Source organism: Dermacentor andersoni, chromosome 4 (assembly GCF_023375885.2).
Source record: "Dermacentor andersoni chromosome 4, qqDerAnde1_hic_scaffold, whole genome shotgun sequence".
NCBI classification, from domain to species: Eukaryota; Metazoa; Arthropoda; class Arachnida; order Ixodida; family Ixodidae; genus Dermacentor; species Dermacentor andersoni.
Genome location: NC_092817.1, coordinates 185,435,803 through 185,455,071, shown reverse-complemented (window position 1 = coordinate 185,455,071; position 19,269 = coordinate 185,435,803). Strand labels below are relative to the sequence as shown.

Here is a 19,269-nt window from a genome sequence, read left to right as displayed (position 1 = left end):
ATAAAGCGCAATACCTTTACATCACGGAGAGAAACGATGTTGGCGCTAGTCTGACGGCGCTATGCAAACGCGCGAAGCCGCAGTAGGAGCCGAAGAAGCCGGACTGCGAAAACGGCAACGCGGCGATGCGCGACGGTAACGTAGAGAGGAGGCCGAAGCTGGCAGGCATCCACTTGCCAAACGTTGCGGCTCGTTATGTCTGGCAAGAAGCCTGACCCCTCCGATCGTATAACATAATGCATTACCAAGTGTGCAGCCGGCTTTCGCCTTCACGTCTTTCAGGACTGTGACATGCTGTCGAACTTTCTATTGGCGCGCACCTACAAAAACTTGCTGTCCACTATTCCACTTGTGTGTATTGTAGAATCGAAAAAAAATCGAGAAATCGAGAAATGAGAAAGAAATCGAGAAAGAGCAATAAGTCAGGATATCTTGTTACTACGTGGTTCCGGTTTATTCCTATACACATTACACATGATTCTAAATGCATAAGCGGATATAGTCTCCCAGTCAGCGATATTAGTAATTAGCGGTACACTCCAGCCTAACTCGAGTCAATTACACATGTCCGTCATTGTTTCTATCGATTTGCCTCGTTTACTTGTTCAGACAGCTTGTGCATTCTTTATTTAGCTACAGAAAATTTCAGTATACCTTAAATGAGGGCTAACACAATTTGATTTTTGCATCAGCTGTTGCTTGCTTTAGTTTTATTGCCAGCCACCTATTGCAGAGCGCTTCGATTTCAATTTGTCGTTCTTAAGATGCTGTGATTAACTAGTAAATTATAATGTAACTTGTTCCTGGTAAAGCAAGAAGGGTCTGCAGCAAGGATAATAAAAGACGCTTGCCACTAAACGGGATATTCTTATAATGACGAATAATAAATGCAGCATGTTAGTTTTCAGAGATAATAACAGTTCAAGAAGTGCGAAAAACATTTAAAATTACTCTAAATATGACAGCACGTCATTGTGGTGCCTGCAATGAAATTACAGAGGCATTTATACAGGGTATAGTTATAAATATGACGGGCTGTTATTTCGGTGTCAAGGAATAAAATTACAGCCTTCCGTATTTTTCACGCATGTTCCTGTAAATGAAACGGCGTGTTCTTGCGGTGCCATGGAATTGCGGTACATACGTCTATATTTGTAACGGCAAATTACTGCAAATATGAACCTCACTACTGCAGTGCTGTGGAGTGAAGCTGGGGGTGTCTGTACATTTTAATGAAACTAGCTGGTAGCTGATGCTCCCGAGAACAGTCCAGTAAAAACAATGGCACAGTTTTTCTATAGTTGTGAGCAGTTGTGTAGTTATGAATTACCCACTAGCCTGCTGGCATGTCATGATTATATAATCGTGCCCCATATCCGTGGCTTCTACTATAAAGAGGCAATAGTGGTTGGAGTCATGAAGCTATGACAATACGATCTGCACCACAATATACGCATTAAAATAAAGTTAGAGCTCTCGATAGTTCTTTTTTCCGTCTGTGCGTTTGTGTATGTGCGTTTGTGAGTGACTGTCCCCACAAAGTTCGCCAGGCAGTCATAACAACATGACGTGATCATATAAGCAATCAATCGCGGTAACTAACATGATATGCAATCACTTAACGGCGCACCAATTGCCCTCGCCACCTGAAAATTCATGTAAGTAAGGGAGTTTTTCATAACGTCGTCTAAGCTAGCTGAAACAGCTTTCACGAAATTAAACGGTAAAATATGTTTCTGAAGTTGCAATTTCGAATAGAAATTGCGACCATAATCAAGTCCAGAAAACGTAAAAAAAATCGGTTGGCCTTTATAGTATTACTAACGGCGTGTGAGAAAAAGCTCTTCCGCTTTTTGAAAATTAGCCCTGAATTTCTTTCGTCATCACTCAATTGCCCATGCTGACACTGGGTCGGCCAGTTAGAAAGTCCGCCTTGTGAATACCACAGGGCGTATGCATTCTTACCTTTTCTAGATGACTGAGTAGTTCGCTCTTGGCACATGTGAGAAGGGAATGGCTTCCTCTTGCCTGCTGTATATCGTAGGATGCGTCGCTTTCGATGTCGTACCGTAGTTCAGAGGATAGCTTTTGAGCTGCTAGCGCCGCGGCCTGGATGAGATAAGATATCACACACTCCAAGTAACAATGGCTTAAGAAAAAACACAGCAGACCTGTTCGACATTGCCAAACCCCAGCCATATTTGCAGGGAGGCTGTTTCTTTCGAGCAATTCAGAATTTGAATTACAAATAAACAGAACCCACACTATCAAAAGTACCTCGCATATAACTCTTCCGCTTCAAATATTGCCCGCATGTAACGTTCGATTCCGAGAAGTTGATTAAGGAGCTTTTAGCAAAGACCATACTTCGCCCAGACACATTTAAATTGATACATCATAGGCCTTGCGCTCCTTTCACATTAAACAAATATATTTTAGTTTCTGTCATAGTTTTTCCAGTAGTATTAGCTTTTTAACACGCGGTTTCTGTAAGACGCTTGTAACCCTCAGGACCGTTTTCAATATTATTTTTCTGCAAAGGTCGAAAATAGTCCAGGCACAGTTTGTCCAAGCGTCATCAAAAACTGACACGCTATTAGTAAAAATTATGAACAACGTGACTCGTTCAGTGCACTAAGGACACCGCGGGTGCATCATATTAGGCATGAAAGTGAGGAAGCACCGAGCGTCCCGTTAATATTTGAAAAGCTTCTGATTATTCCAGGAATGCTGAAATATTTCCACATATTCTACATAAAAGCACACAGACACTATGTTCAACAAATATGAGTTCATTTTGACCTGGATTTTTCTCGTGGCGTTAAGGAAGAGCAGATAATGGCCGTATAACGCTTTTAAACACTTCATAAATGAATTTTTTTACCAATGGCGTAACTTATCACGAGAATTTAACCATTTCGTGGTCAATGGTCATTATCTTCTAGCGTTTTTCAGCAAACTTCTTTTTCTGGCCGTTATAGTTCTCTCAAACGGCCGGCTGAATTCCGCAGCGTTATAAAAGCATAGCTATAACGCTCCCCACCTTTTGAATACGTACTTACTGAAAATTCAAGAGTTAGGAACCTACATATCTACACATTGTCTACTGTTTACCCTTAATCTACCCAACATATTCTTCAACTACAAATCTCATTTAGTACAAGGAGGACATCCGTGAAACTTGCAACATGTCTTGTGAAACCCACAAAAACAGGGAGGAAGCGAGAGTTCACTAATTGTTGGCGAACCATATACATAAGGCAGTAACGTTAAACTTTGCCACACATTACACCCAAATAATTCCATCCAATTCTATGATTACCACTTTAACTAAACCTTAGGTTTGGCATGCGGTTTGGTTGGGACAGTGTGAAACAGATCATAACAACTGTAAAACGCTTTGAAGTACATGTATCACACATAATACGCGCAGTTCGTTGCAAATTTTAATTTTGTTGAATGTTAAGTTCCTTCGGAAGATTAGGTTCCTGTAGTCATCTTGGAATATTCTTGTAAACGTGCGGAACGCTTGAATAAGTAATTTTCTACACATATTTTAACTAGCCTGCACTTTGCAAACTTTCAGCACGGACGATCTATGAAACAGTACCCGTTTCTCGCAAACATAGAAATTCTGCCTCTTTTGTTTCTTCTACAGCAGCGGTAAAACTTTGCAAGCGTTCCTAAAGACGACTCTAAGAAAAAAAAAAAAAAACAGAACAGGAGAACTCTGCAATTTCTGCTGAGCCCATAAATGCCCACACTTTTTTATTAAATCTGATCTAACTACTCGACATATGTAGCCCGCTTTTCCTCTAAATGTAAACACTGCGAATCGTGTACTGCTGCGTTCACTCTGGGAAAACACGTATATAACGCTTACATGAGCATATACTTCCAATAATACTTTCTCGCACGACTAGTTGGTTCATACTTTAACTATAAACATGCTGCGCAACAGTCACAAGAAAATAAGAAAAGCATCCTCTGCAGCACTTTTATAATTCCATTTCCACTTCTCTGTAAAACAAGAGCAATACTGTATATCCACTTTGCTGAGATGGCGTAGATATTTTTTTGAAAAATGCTTTTTTGCTGGTCTTGTTGGTGCATATTTACTTGTGGATCGACGGCGCGAGGTTTCTAAGTTTGCAATAGTCCACTTTTTTTTTTACGCTCGGCGTGGTGTTCACCACGAGAGATAGCAGAGAAAGTTTGTCGCCTGGAATACCTCTCTCAGTTTTAGGTTACGATCGCGGCGGTTTTCAAGAACTAATATAATGCTCATAAAATGGCATCGTGCTATTACGACGCTTCATTAAGCTAACTATTTATCACGTTAGGTTAAGGTGACGCCACCATGGCACACTGACTGTAGTGTTTTGCTTTTCACCAGGAGGTCGCGGGTTCAAATCCCAGCACCAATGGCCGTATCTTGACGGGTTAAGAAGTGCGATAACCCTGATTTGTCGTGTTGCCTGCTTTTGAATAAACAGCTGCTTCAAGATGCACCTAGCGATATTGTTTGTGAACATAAAGTAGTTGGTGGGATATTTTGATGCAGAATTGAATTGGAAACCATTCTTGGCATCAGTAATGGTTGCACTATCACGCTGTCGTCATTTCTTTCTAGGAGGTTTCACACAATAAACGTTCAGTCCTCCTCCTCCTCTGCCTGTACGCGAAATATCACGGATAAATTCTCACTAATGCTACCAAGACATTATTACCATACTGTTCCATTGTCTTTTTGATATACTTAGTGTTTTTATGCTATTTAGGAAACATAATTTTAGGGCGCTAGAAAGGCACACGGGAAGGAGGAACACACACAGACACACGGAGCGCCAAATCGCACAAACTTGCCGATGAAGCTTTATTAAGCATTTATGTTAGTTTGTTCCCGTATTTAGTGGTAATGTGTCTTTATTTCTAATCACTATATTACTTTGCGCAATTAGTACTATTTCATTCAGGCCAGTTGATTCTAATACGTTTGAGTCTTGTTATATAATGTAAACTAATATATTCTGTAACAAAGAAGAGTAGCCGCCTGCGCCACAGCACCATCGCCACCGGCATGAGCTCGTGGTTGCTGTTTTTCGCCGAACGCTTGTGAGAGCTACCCGTTCGCGCCCGTTGCTAATAAATCTCTTAGCAAGTGGTGGACGTGCTGGGTTTCGACCACCCTGGAACTTCGGAGTCGCACTCTACCCCCCATCATGCCCGACGACGCACGCACTCCTCCAGCTCCTCCAACGGCGCCTACCACCTTGGTTTGTGCCGGTGCCTTGCGTCAGCGAGATCCCCCTATCTTCTCCGGCACAGATGACAAAGACGTTGAAGATTGGATCTCGTCTTATGAGCGAGTGAGCGCCCATAACCAGTGGGACGACGTTACCAAGTTGAGAAACGTCGCATTTTATCTTACGGACGTTGCGAAACTATGGTTTCTAAAACATGAAGCCGACCTCACTTCGTTGTTGGTCTTCAAGACCAACTTTACCCAAGTTTTAGGTCGGCCTGCAGTAAGAAAGCTTCGTGCAGAACAACGTTTGCGCACACGATCCCAAGAGGCCGGAGAAAACTTCACAAGCTACATTGAGGACATTGTCGACCTTTGCAAACGGGTGAATGCGTCGATGTCAGAGGAGGAGAAGATAAAACATATAATGAAGGGTATTCAGGACGACGCATTTCAAATGTTATTATCGAAGAGTCCTCACACTGTCGCTGAAGTGATAGAATTGTGCCAGAGTTACGACGAGTTGCGCAGGCAACGGCTTCACACCCGATGTCCCACCCCACCCGCCGACTCTCTGTCAAGCCTTGGAGTCGAGGACAACCATGCTGCGTTCTTCGTAAAAATCCAGGAATTGGTTCGCGCAGAGGTCGCCCGCTAGCTATCTTTGTTATCTTCTGTCCAGGAACCAACCCCTGCTTTGCATCCTATGATCCGCGACTTCATTCAACAAGTCTCTCAAGCCGTTCCTCCAGCCGTTGAGCAGACACCAGTCACGGCTCCTCTCACTTACGCTGAAGCAGTTTCCCGATCTTGTCCACAAACGCCCCTGCCGCCCTCTATGCATAGACCACCGACATTTTTGCCGCCATCTATGCCGCTTCACGACCGCCGGCATTTTCCTCCTATGCCGCTGCCCGACCGACAGCATTTTCCGAATCCTCAACCGCGACTCGGACCTTACCCCCACCAGTGGCGCACCTTCGATGACCGCCCAATATGTTTTGCTTGCGGTGGTGCTGGTCACGTGGCGCGCCATTGTCGTCGTGGCATGCTTCCTCTTCAGAACATCCGGCGAGCGCCACCTTTCCCCGCTCCGTTTTCATCTTCGCCTTCCAGCCTTCCTACCTCTTCCTTTTCCCCTGACCGCCCAACCGCCTCTACTCGCCGCTCACCATCTCCCCGTCGTCGCTCGCTTTCTCCGATGCAGCGTCGTCCCGCGTCCACCGAGCAGGAAAACTGATGGCCGCAGTTCCCGAGGCACGAACTGCGTCCACGTCGCAATGCCCAAGTCCTCGTCCCTCTCCAGCCAACGTCATTGAAGTCTCTGTAGAAGGAATCGCCGTCCTGGCACTTGTAGATACAGGAGCCGCCGTATCCGTAATTTCCGCCGAACTCTGCCGCACACTACGATAGGTTTTGACGCTTCTCTCCGACTTCTCCCTTCGAACCGCGAATGCTCAAAATATAACGCCTCTGGCTGCCTGTACTGCTCGCGTCTTCATTCAAGGTCTACTGTATACCGTCGAATTCGTCGTGCTGCCCACTTGTTCCCATGACATCATATTAGGCTGGGACTTCCTTGCAAATAATAACGCCGTTATTGACTGTTATCACGCCGAATTCGAACTTTCTGCACTTCCCGACGTCGAGCCTATCGAAAACGACCCTTCCAGTGTTAAACTGTTTGTTTCCGAAGACAATTCCGTCCCTCCACGCTCTTCCCTGCTTGTGCCTGTGTCGTGCGCCGCTATTTCTGATGCCACTGTTCTCTTTACGCCCTCTGAGCTGTTCATTCGCCGCCGATGTTCTCCACTGCCCTTTGCTGTCCTTACTCTTCGCAATGGCGTCACGAAAATGGTCGTCGACAATCCCACAGCCTGCCCTTTAGCTTTATCTCATGGTGAATGCCTAGGCCTTGTTCAACCGGTCGACACCTTTTGCATCTTTGACACTCCTGCCGTTTCTACTTCTGCGGGCCTTGCGCACTTACTTGTGACTCTGCGATTGATCAGTCACTCCACGACGCTTTCCTCTGCTCCATCGACGATGGCACGTCATCTTCAGAACGAAGCCAGCTTATTGCTCTCCTGCAGAGGTTCAGCGCTTCTTTCGACAGCCGTGCTTCCGGTTTGGGCCGCACATCGACCGTTTTTCACCAGATAGATACCGGCAGTCATGCACCTTTACGGCAGCGCCCTTACCGAGTTTCCGCCTCTGAGCGCCGTGTCATTGACCACCAGGTTGCTGACATGCTCAAGCGTGGCGTTGTGCAGCCTTCCAACAGTCCCTTGGCATCACCTGTCGTCCTCGTTAAAAAAAAGGATGGCTCTATTTGATTCTGCGTCGACTACCGGCGTCTGAACAAGATAACGCGCAAGGACTTTTACCCGTTACCGCGCATCGACTACGCCCTCGACTGTTTGCAGGGAGCTGAGTTCTTTTCTTCGCTGGATTTACGTTCCGGATACTGGCAAGTCCCCTTGGCACCATCTGATCGACCTAAAACAGCATTTGTAACACCTGATGGATTGTACGAATTCATCGTAATGCCTTTCGGCCTGTGCAACGCTCCAGCCACTTTTGAGAGAATGACGGATAATATTTTACGCGGCCTCAAATGGAACACATGTTTATGCTACCTGGATGACGTAGTTGCCTTTTCCGCTGATTTCCGAACCCATCTCAGCCGTCTCGAGCAAGTTCTCAAATGCCTTACTGACACGGGACTTCAACTTAACCCAAAGAAATGTCGTTTCGGCGCCCGAAACCTCACTATTCTTGGCCATGTTGTATCACGAGACGGTGTCCTTCCGGATCCAGCCAAGCTCCGCGCTGTCACCGACTTTCCGCAACCAAAGAAGTTAAAGGAGCTTCAAAGTTTCCTTGGTTTATGCTCATACTTCCGACGTTTCATTCGAAATTTCGCTTCCATAAGTGCACCCCTGACAGCCCTTCTAAGTGGCGACAAAGAACTTTCCGCTTGGTCACCCGCCTGTGATGACGCCTTCACGAAATTACGCCACCTGCTAACCTCGCCACCTATCCTCCGCCACTTCGATCCTGCAGCGCCCACAGAGGTCCACACCGATGCCAGCGGCGTCGGACTTGGCGCCGTACTCGCACAACGAAAAGCGGGCTTTGATGAATATGTCGTTGCCTACGCGAGCCGAACTCTGACAAAGGCCGAAGCTAATTACTCTGTTACAGAGAAAGAGTGTTTAGCCGTTATTTGAGCCCTTGGAAAATTTCGTCCTTATTTGTATGGCCACGCTTTCGATGTCGTCACTGACCATCACGCCCTTTGTTGGCTGTCTACCCTTAAAGACCCATCTGGCCGACTTGCTCGCTGGGCCCTTAAGCTACAGGAGTACGACATCCGCGTCCTCTACCGTTCCGGCCGCAAACACACGGACGCTGACGCCCTTTCTCGCTCACCGGTCTCCGCTGACTGCGCTTGCCTATCCGCCCTTGAGCCCACAGCACCATCTCATGCAATGCGCAACGTGCCGTCGGAGCAGCGCAAGGATCCCTGGATCAGTGCTCTCATCAGCATTCTTTCTGATCAATCCACCTCTTCACCATCTCGCGCTCTTCGCCGCCAGGCTACTCACTTCTGCATTCGCGACGGCCTTCTTTATCGTCGTAATTACCTCTCTGACGGTCGCAAGTGGCTTCTCGTGATACCCCGCCATCTCCGTGACCTTATCTGCGACGCTTTCCACGCAGACCCTCAGTGCGCACATGCCGGCCTCTTCAAGACCTATGCTCGGCTACGCATCCGATTTTATTGGCGCGGCATATATAACTACGTCAGAAAGTTCATTCGCTCCTGTGCTCAGTGCCAACGCCGAAAATTACCTCCCGGACAAGTCTACCCGTCACAACCCCTTCCCTGCCCTCGTCGGTCCTTTGATCGTGTTGGTATAGACATCTACGGACCGCTACCCTCCACTCCAGCAGGCAACCGCTGTATTATTGTTGCAGTGGATCACTTGACCCGCTATGCTGAAACAGCTGCTCTGCCGACTGCCACCGCCCGCGACGTTGCATCGTTTCTGTTACGACATTTCGTTCTTCGCCACGGTGCCCCTCGCGAACTTCTGAGAGATAGAGGCCGCGCCTTTTTTTCCGATGCTTTGAAGGCACTACTCGACGAATGCCGAATTGTTCACCGCACCAGTACAGCGTACCATCCGCAAACTAACGGCATGACCGAGCGCTTCAACCGTACTCTTGGCGATATGCTCTCCATGTACGTCGCCTCTGATCATTCAAACTGGGACCAAGTTCTCCCTTTCGTGACGTATGCGTACAATACTGCGACCCAAGCAACTACTGGTTTTTCCCCTTACTTTCTCCTATACGGACGAGAACCTTCTACTACTCTCGATACCATTCTGTCATATACACCTGACGCCTCCGAAAGTACTCCGCTATCTGAAGATGCTCGTCATGCCGAGGAATGCCGCCAGCTTGCCCGCTCTTTTTCCACCAAGGACCAGTGGCAGCAGCAATTCCGTCAACCTGCCGGCCGTTCTGCACCAACTTTTTTGCCTGGCTCTCTCGTATGGCTTCGGGTACCCGCTACTACACCCGGCCTCTCCTCAAAGCTTGTCGCAAAGTACCTAGGACCCTACCGCGTTCTCGAGCAAACGTCCTCCGTCAATTACATCGTAGAGCCCCTCACGCCATCGACGGACCTACGCCATCGCCGCCGCGAACTTGTCCACGTCTCTCGCATTAAGCCGTACTACGACCCAATAGTAGTCTCTTCGCCTTAAGCCGCCAGGATGGCGCCTTTTTCTGCGGAGGGCGATTGTAACGAAGAAGAGTAGCCGCCTGCGCCACAGCACCATTGCCACCGGCATGAGCTCGTGGTTGCTGTCTTTCGCCGAACGCTTGTGACAGCTACCCGTTCGCGCCCGTTGCTAATAAATCTCTTAGCAATTCACTTTCTTTCCCTGCACGCGGACTTTGCAATGTCATGAACGGCATTCAGGCACTTTTAAGCTGTTTGCAACAGCTTTCACCTAAAGGACCCCGGAAAAATTGTTGGCAATGAATTTGTATATCGGACTCTGAAATTCCAACAACATATTTCCAAGAAAATTGAAATGGTACAGTCAGACAGACAAAATACAGTTGCTTGCTATAACTACAGTAAAAATAACCAGGACGCAACGCCCGTATATTCGAAGCAACAAATAAATAAGGGGTGCCAAAGGTTTGTGGAATTGAATCTCTTAATTCAACTTTTCCAGCAGCCCAAATTTTAAGGGGTACGGTCTTTCATATTTGCGCACCATAGTGGTGTTTAAGGCGCGCACCGTATACGTCATGCACGGGCGGTAATTTAAGAATTAAGCGTTGCCTTTAGCGACCATTACGCGTCGCACGCTTCGAGGCATCGAGTCGTGTAGTGGCCGAATCATTTTCGACAGGGGCAGGGGCCTTAGCAGTTGCTATTTGAAGCTGTTTAAAAGGTATCCGCCGTGGTAGTGCGAAGGTTTAGCATGGCAAGGTCAATCATGTCTTGAAAAATATTGGTGGTAACGTTTTGCGGCACATACAGGAGGACGTTAGGAGATTGGTTTCTTGGAAAGACGAGGACGTTAAGAGATAGTTTTGCAGGGACCTGTGTACGGTCAGAAAAACCAAGGACCTTTGCGCTGCAGAAGCTTGCTACTGATTGTGGTTTTGCCTAAGTACTGCACTACAAGGGACGAGACCGCGCATTGCTGTTTGTGTGACTTAGGCAAGCGGCAGTAAGCGACCGCAGATAAATACTCCGAAATAAGCTGTACCTTCGCTTGTGTGTTGTGGGGAATAGTAGGGGCCAAAGTTGCTACCCTTATCTCCCAGAGGAGCGAACATGTATAGGAGGTTAGAGGGTGCCATTTACAAATATTCTACTTATTGCACCCTTTTACTTCACCGTGGTTCCGTTAAGCAGAATTTTCTAAATATTCTCACGTTGTGGTGACGGTGAAGAACACAGTAGTGAAATTGTGAAAGACGACAATAAGTTTTCACTAGGCATATCGGCGCCCACAAAAACAGACTACACTCACAGCACAACCATATCGGCGAACACAGTCGGCGACCGTCGAAATTTGATCTCTATGTCAAGTGCGTCAGCTTATATAGATGATCATCGAAAGTTCCATAGAAATCGCCGGTGCTTGCGTGGCTTCCGGAAAGTACTGGAGAGTTAGCGTGGCGCATACAGTAACAATACATAAGGTGCAGTGACCACATACAATGGATAGAATCGTCGATAACATTCGCGAAACTTGTGATACATGCAGGAGCGTCCTGTACTCAACGATAAGGTTAAGCATTTATAAGACGGACAAAAGCGGTCTCCCAAGAAAGATAAACACGTAAACGTGTCAATACTGAGATCACTAAGCCACTCTTTATCTAGAACTTTTATGTCCCAATGAAATTTTGCAGAATACGGTGATGGGCTAGGAAGAGCCAAAGTCGTCGCTTACGCGGACGCTGTCGCGTTTATGTGCTCAGATAACAAAATTGTCAAAGTAGTAGCGTGCCTAACGAAATCGTTTCGTTCAGCCACAAGGGCCTCTGTTATTTAGGATGTCTCCAAGTCTCTGGTTTGGTCAGTGTGCAGTGACTCCATAGCAGTATCTTACTTGGGAAAGTGATGCTCTTCTTGGGGGGGACCTTGGCGTACCCCTGGATCCATTTTGTAACTTTGCCTCCCATTGGTCTGAGTGAGGTGCAAGCCTTCGGTATGCAGCTGAGGCGTGGGTTGGAAGAGAATTGTTAATTTTTGCAAAAGCAACAGTGTGAAACACTTCTCTGCCAAATTGATTTATATGCTTCAAGTCATCTCCATATTTGAGGCAGTAACTTAGCGCGAACAAAACCACGGAAACAAGACAGACGGGCAAGGACAAGCGCTTGTCCTTTTCCGTCATTCTTGTTTCCGTGGTTTTATTCGCGCTAAGTTATTTCTTCAATATGGACGACCAACTAGCTCAACAGTCAACTATTCAAGTCATCCCCGATGCACATAATAATATTAAGCTCTTATAGAAATTCGTCGCCCGATATTTCTGGGAATGTGGGCGGCAGCCTATGCGGGGCGATAAATTGTTTCTCTACATTGAAAGGTGTGAGGTTGGCCTTGCACACTTGATTATATGGCCATTAGTCTCACGTTTTCTATACTTTCGCGATGTTATCCAGTCATTTCCACGGAGATACTCCAGCTCCGCTTCTCATTTTATTTGCTTTCCCTTGTTATATACTCCTTCATTTAGAATTGTTCTGTGTTTCGGTTGCAAAAAGAAATAGTTCGTGTTGTCTTATTTTTTTATACTTTATTTTTAATAGCCAATTTTTTTTTACCTCATGTCGTAAGAGGAAGGCTAGAGATGTTATTGACCCGTGCTGTCCCTTGACATCATTGTACATTTGGTAACCATCAATGATGTATTGAATCCCATTAAAAATGTATGTTTGTGCCGGGTAAAAGCGTTCTTTTTCAAGCGTCATACCTCAACGCCTCCTATCAAGACGGGGCAAAAGTCTAAAGGATATTTTCTTCTCTGGGACACAATTTGCCGATTGTGTAACAAGCCAGAAACCATTCATCACTGCTTTCTTGATTGTAGTGACGCAGTATCTTCTGCGAAAGTTCTACACAGAACATTCAAGAGTGAATTAGAAAGTAATGATATTGCTATCAGGTACCTTGATGCGGCAAAAGACAGAATCTTGCCAGTGGATAGTCTCTCGAGAGCATGAATGATCGACAGACATGCTCAACCACCTTAAGCAATGAAGTACATCTTCCATGAAAAAAACCATTTTTATGCGGGATGTATGAGCGTTCTAGTGAATGTTACGACTGATTTCATCTATTTCATTTGTGTTTCAGTTGGGCTCATTATTGTCTCAAAGCGTGCTTAGTATAAGTGCTACGGGTTAGCTTCCCTGCAATAAACAAAACAGTGTGTGCCATGGCGAAGTGGTCACAATACTGCGCTCTGGATTGGGAAATCTGTGCATAAACTTGCGTGTTGAACAGTTTTACTCACTTTTCGTTATTGCGAGCCAGTAATTTTTACACAAGCAGAAGGGTCCATCGACTGAGCTTCAACACAAGTTGCTGTGGCACGTTCTGCGTGATCGCTGTTTTCAACAAATCTCCATGCATTTTGATGGCTACGACCAGGTACTCTAGCGACCTCGCATGAGATTTAATGCTTCATGAAATCTCTCAGTCCATTCAAATGCACAGATGAATGTGCCTTGCGTAGATTCGAAAGCTTGTTCATCTGGCCGCTAATTATCAGCGACGTAGGTCTGTAATCTCTCTGTACGTCTGTTCGTACGTCTGCATGTCTAGTGCAGCAGTTAAAGCGCTGCGGCTTAGCTCCCGTTAGTCGTCGGTGATCCGCACATCGCGTTTTAAGGTGATCCGGACAGGTAGCTGCGCATACACTTTTACTGAACTACGCTCACTAAAGACTCATTCAAATAGATGGAGATTTCAAACTGACCCCAAACACTGGCCACTTTATATCTCCGTCAAATATTTGTGCGTCTCACTTTCGTAGCCTCATTTGAACCCTTCTAAGCGTTTGCGCATGGCTCCTTTGTTGGAACATTGACGCGCTGTGTAAAAGAGCAGAGAAGAGTCGTTTGTCTCAAGATTTCGACAAAACCACAGAATTCTGGTACTGATCCGTGTTCGTCAACTCCTCATCGAAGTCCGCATAATTCCCATGTTCTTATACTTGTGGGTCCAGCTTGCTGAGGGCAGCGCCTTTAGGTCTGAAGAGATTAAGTCCATCACTTAACTAAGTGACTAGGGTCGAAGTAGTGGCCATCAGCACAATCATCAAGTTGACAATTCGTATTACAGACGCTGTGATAGAGCCGCGCTTTCTTTTGAGTCGATCCATGGTGAAGCATTGAGGGGGCAAGGTGTACCTTCCAATAGCTCCTCTGCTTCGTTGCGATGCTGAGTTTTAGTGGCACTTGGCTTTTTGGCACCCTTGCTTCAGGACGGGCTATCCACGATAGACAGAATGCATCCTGGTAACCGCATCACGATGTTCAACTACAAGAAGGGAGGCCGTTTGAGACAGTTTTTTTATTCAACGTTCGAATGTCGAAAACTATGAAGAAGACGGAACTCGTGCTGGAAGCTTTGGTCCAGTTGGCGCTCCTCATCTTTTTTCTCTTCTCTTTTGATATAGTGATTGAATTTTCAACACCTTACCTATTTGCCTAGTGTTAACAGCGCAAAACGTAGACGGGACACGAGACGAGAAGACGACACCACAAGCGCTGACTTTCCGCTGTTGACAGCAGAATGAAAAACCAACAAGCCGAAGCTGCTATTCTAGCCAATGGCCTATGTGGCAGGTCGTTTAAATTCGTGAGGGACCGTGAGGAATTGGATTGGCTGGCAAACTTAAAGGAACCACCCGGGTAACTAGGGTGGTGGAGCCATGGACTTTAAGAATTTGACATCACCATTGTCTACGGGTGCTGGTGGAAGCACTCGGATACCAACAGCTTGTTTCGCATACCCATCGACCCGCCACCACAGACGAACAAGACGAGGACACCTTCCTATGACTAATAAGCACCGACAACTTCGCCAAACAGCAGCGCGCAGGCCCGGAAATGAGTTTTGCTAAGTGCTCGGAAGGCAAAACGGACTTTGTCGCAAGGTTACCTGAGCGCGAATTTTCCTCGTGTTGTTTTAGAAACAATATCGTTCTGAAGGACTTCTCACCAGTCCGCGCCAGCTACCTTCTCGTCGTGCCAACAGCATTGCGGCCACAAGTTCAGCACGCAGTATGAGTGCCTGGCCAATGGGCACCTTTGTTCCCCCGTCAAGCTTTCGAGAATACAGCAAAAGAATTACTGGCAACTCCTCGCCGCCGACGTCTCTCACTACGTCAAAAACTGCTGAGACTATTATGGACTCAACACACTATCAACAAGGCCAACGAGATCGCTGCAGCCCAGCGTACGTATTCGCGCACCATTCCAGCTGACCAGCATGCACTTATTAGGACCCTTTCTGACGTCAAAAGCAAGAAATACGTGGATCATCATGGCCATCCATTACCTTAGTCGCTACGCCGAAAGGAAAGCGCTGCCTCAAGGTATCGCGGCCAAAGTGTACAAATTTGTCTAAAAAGAATTCTGCTGCGATATGCCACCCAGGAAGTCCTTACATGGAACAACGGAAGGCCGGTTTTTACAGCTGAGCTCGCTCAAGCCAACCTGCGATATAGCTAGGCAAGTCAACGGAAGACAACCACCTACCACCGCAGACGAATGGTCTTATGAAGCGGATAAATAACGTTAAAGGCGACCGAACGGGTATGCTGAGGGATCTGCAAGGCGACAGCACAGGCCCAGGAGCCCAACTGACATTAATCGCATGCAGCGGTAGATAGCCTGCCCCTACACGGAAACTCGGCTTACTCCAGCGATACATGATAGCACTCTGGCGCAATTTATGTTAAGCGCGGCACAATACCTCCCCCTTCCAAGTACCTTTAGAAGTCCAGGCTCTTTGGCACACGAATCGTTCGGCCGTAACTCGAAATGCGCACCAAGTACTCTGGTGCAGTTGGTGGAGTAGCACCGGAGGATGAGGCAACTCGCGTTGAGAGACTCGCCTCTGTTAGCCAAGCAGAAGGACTTGTTGACTCTCTTCCAGTGACCTCTACTGGACTGGAGCGGCTAGCTGCTGACCTGGGTGAAGTCGGGACGAGATTAATGGGGTAGCGCTGCACTGCGCTCTTGGGAGTCTTTATGGCATACGAGTGCGGGCATTGTGCAGTGTTCAAGACCACCATCGGACTCGTGATTTCAATGACCCAAACCTGTTCACCAGACAGAAGCGTACGGAGCTCATCGGTGTCATCCCTCAGTTCAAGTTCCTCGTCCGTCTTTGCTGGTTGTGTCTGTGATTGACTTCGTTCGAAGACGGCTAACTTGGCTTTAAGAGGTTACTTATCTTCGGCAAGCGTACATGCGGGTGTCTACCAGTCAACTATATAGCAGGGCCTAGCCACATTGATGCCCGGTGTCCCTAGATAGGACAGCACGGACAGGTACGGGTCACCCGACTTGACGAGGAGGTGCTTGACAGTGCGGACCTACCGTTTCACGTCACCATTTGATTGCGGGTACAGAGGTCTATTGGTGGTATGACAGCAGGCCATAGTAGATTCTATAGGACTGTGCGAAGCCGATGAGTTTCTTGGCTACAGACTGAGGTCTATTGTCAATGCGAAGTAGCTTGGCGATGCCATGGCGCACAAAAGCGCTCTTTTTGGCAGTAATAATTGTCACTGCTGAAGCTGAGTCAATACTTATAGCCTCAGGGAATCTGGACCGGTACTCGACCAGAAGAATACAGTCCTTGCTTTCCAGAAGCAAGAAATCGGCCCCTCCATCTTCTCAAGTAAGATTTATGATGACTGAGGCCATCATGGTCTCCGAGCGTTGGACACGTGTTTCGGCACACTTGATGCATCTAAAGACAAGATTCTGAATTTGGGTGTAGATAGCAGGCTACCATACTGACTTTCATGCCCTTCCTTTACAACGGTTGATCCCTCGATGACACTCATGGAGCAGATCCAATACGTAGGGCTGGAGAGAGGCGGGAGCAACGATGCGGGTGTCCCTAAGGAGCAAACCGTCACACGCTCTGATGTATGCCATGTGTTTCCAATACTTGCTCAGGTGAACTGGCGTCCGCGACTATCTGGGTCAACCCTTGGTGCAGTAACATATGAGAAGGTCACATTCACCGTCGGTTGCTTGAGCCAGGCGCAGACTGTGGAGCTGGGTGGAGGCCACGTCTGGCCAGGAGTGGACGAACTCTTGCACATAGAGTTCAAGCTGGGCGGCCTGTGGTGGCGAAGGGGTATACACAGGCCCCGGCGAGAAGCGTTCGCCGTAGCCAATAGTTTGCCGGTTACATAGAGTACCTTGAATTGGTAGCTCATGACTTCAAATGGAAGTCATGGTGGCAAAAGGTCGATCCACATTTGACCGAAAATAGCATGGAGAGATTGATGGTCAGTCTCCAGGATGAAATGCAGACCACGTACATACGCGTCGAACATTTGCACAACCCAACTGGCTCTCATCGCTTCCTTTTCGGCTTGACTATACCTTGCGTATACCGGTGTGAGCGATCTTCAAGCATAGGCAAATTACTGCTTGGTATTCTCCCAATAGTTGCTCTTGTACAAGCACAGCTCCCGCAACAAAGGAGCTTGCGTCTGCAGAAACCGATGTCTTGCACAGAGTGTTCTACCTTGCAACGCACCGCTTAGAGCAGATAAATTCTTTCAGCTTCACAAAGGCATATTGGTGGGTGGGTTCCAACTTCACTCAGTTTTTGTGCAGCAGGACTGGAATGGTAACAGCGACTTTTGAGACATCAGTTAATGAAGACGACGAACATTATAGAGGTCTTTTAGAGTTAGCATACGCTTGATGACTGCTACTTTGGGTCTGGTAATATACCTTGATGAGATGACTACTGGTAACTTGACGCTGGTGGTGCCGAAGGAACATTTGTCACCGTTACGCCTGATTCCTGCCATAGATAGCCGAACAAGGACCTGCTGGAGGCGCTGGTTAGGCTTGTTATATCGTGCATAGCACTCAGAACAATATAAATGGAGACATTGCTCAGTCGTTATGCCTTTATTCGATCCTCGTTTTCTTCTTTCCAGGCGGCTCCCAGCATGCGCCTTCTAATAGCGCTGCGGTAGGCAGCGACGCCCACATATAACATATCCCCTCTTGGAAAAAAAGAAAGCGGTTGTCCATTGCTGTCTAACATAGTCCTGCAACTTATTCGGTGCCCTCTTGTTACGGACGTTTCTTTACACGCGCGCTTCGCATCCTGGCAAATTAAATAAAGCTAGCTGCGTGCGCACTGCAGCAAGTAGATCAGGGTTCCGGGTTGCAATTTCATAGTTATCTGCGCTTGATGTGTCAGGTGGTGACGCATGATTTACAGCCGCAATGGCTGAATAATCGGGTGCCGGTGTCCAGTTCATGACAGCAGATGTACCGACTTTCATTTTCCTGATAGCTTCACCGTGAACAACCGCTAGTTTGGAAGCATTCCACACACGCCCACCTTCTAAGAGATAAGAGACGGGTCCGCGCTTTTTGAAAACTTTCTTGGGTGCCAGAAACTGTTGAGATAGCTTCCCATGTACTGAAGGTAATTTTACCCGCACGTAATCACCAAGACGAAGTTGGGTTCCTTGGCACCGCGTTTTGCATCAGTGTAGCTCTTCGACTTCATTTGCTTGTTCTTGGTGTGCTCTTGCAACTGCTGTAGTGCCTTTGAAGGGTGCGCGTTGAAACATTTGTGAGGCAATCCCACAATGTCAAGTCGGGTTCGAGGTTGGCGTCCATGAAGAACAGCGGGTGCAACACCAGTAGCCGCATGAGGCGTAAAGCGATATGTTCTTATCGTTGTTGTTATATCACCACGTTCTAACAGGGCAAATACAACATGATTTTAATACCATGTTAAATCTTTCAATCAAACCATTAGCTAGCGGGCAATACACAGAAGAGTTGTAATGCATGAATCCGCGCTTTGGTGCAAAATTTTTTGAAATTCGCTGGCGAAAATTGTGGTCCATGATCGGATACGATACCACGTTGATTTCCTTCTCTTGCAAAAAGCTCAAGTAGGCATTTTCTCACTGTAGCCATGGTCGCATCCCGTACAAAGCCACCTCTGGTCACATGCTGTAATAGTCAATAATTGTAATGATAAAACGTCTGTCAGATGAAGCTTGCGTAAAAGGTCCCACAATGTCGATAGCGACTCTTTCCCAGGCATTCTCGGGAAGAGTGACGGGTTGCATCGGAGCTGCAAATGTACGTGCTGTTTTGCCACGTAAATGGCAGGTTACACATGTGTGCACAAGGTCTTTCATGTGATTATCCATTCATGGGCACCAATACGGCTCTCT

General features: G+C 47.1%; 1 protein-coding gene across 1 annotated transcript in view; it reads right to left on the bottom strand.

Annotated features, from left to right (window-relative positions):
• The window catches only part of LOC126530610 (uncharacterized), a 105,719-nt gene extending 103,647 nt beyond the window's left edge, over nt 1-2,072 (bottom strand). The window contains exon 1 of the mRNA XM_050177874.2: nt 1,966-2,072. The gene's annotated coding sequence lies outside the window, so the exon portion shown is untranslated. The remainder of the gene's footprint in view (nt 1-1,965) is intronic.
• Between the last annotated feature and the right edge of the window lie 17,197 nt (nt 2,073-19,269).